Source organism: Sinocyclocheilus anshuiensis, unplaced genomic scaffold, assembly GCF_001515605.1.
Source record: "Sinocyclocheilus anshuiensis isolate Anshui unplaced genomic scaffold, SAMN03320099.WGS_v1.1 scaffold496, whole genome shotgun sequence".
NCBI classification, from domain to species: Eukaryota; Metazoa; Chordata; class Actinopteri; order Cypriniformes; family Cyprinidae; genus Sinocyclocheilus; species Sinocyclocheilus anshuiensis.
The window spans coordinates 397,357-397,574 of NW_015555736.1; the positions used below are offsets into that span (position 1 = coordinate 397,357).

Genomic DNA, 218 nt, shown 5'->3' on the forward strand with positions numbered 1-218 from the left:
AAAAAAAAGGGGAGGGGGGGAGGATCATTTGATGAGGCCGGCAAGGCCAAAGGTCATATTTGCATGTGAGAAGATATGGGTGAGTGCTGGAGTTACATGAGCATGCACCGCATGCACCTGATTTATTCAGGGATATTTAAGGAGCTGCAAGGCAAACGTCGGATGTCTCTTAACAGACTTAACAGACTTGGTTTGAATTTTGATTTTATTGAAAAATG

The 218-nt window shown here is 43.1% G+C and overlaps 1 protein-coding gene across 2 annotated transcripts in view; it reads left to right on the forward strand.

Moving 5' to 3' along the window:
* The window catches only part of LOC107673126 (activin receptor type-2A-like), a 49,123-nt gene that overhangs the window by 1,652 nt on the left and 47,253 nt on the right, over positions 1–218 (forward strand). The window lies entirely within an intron of this gene.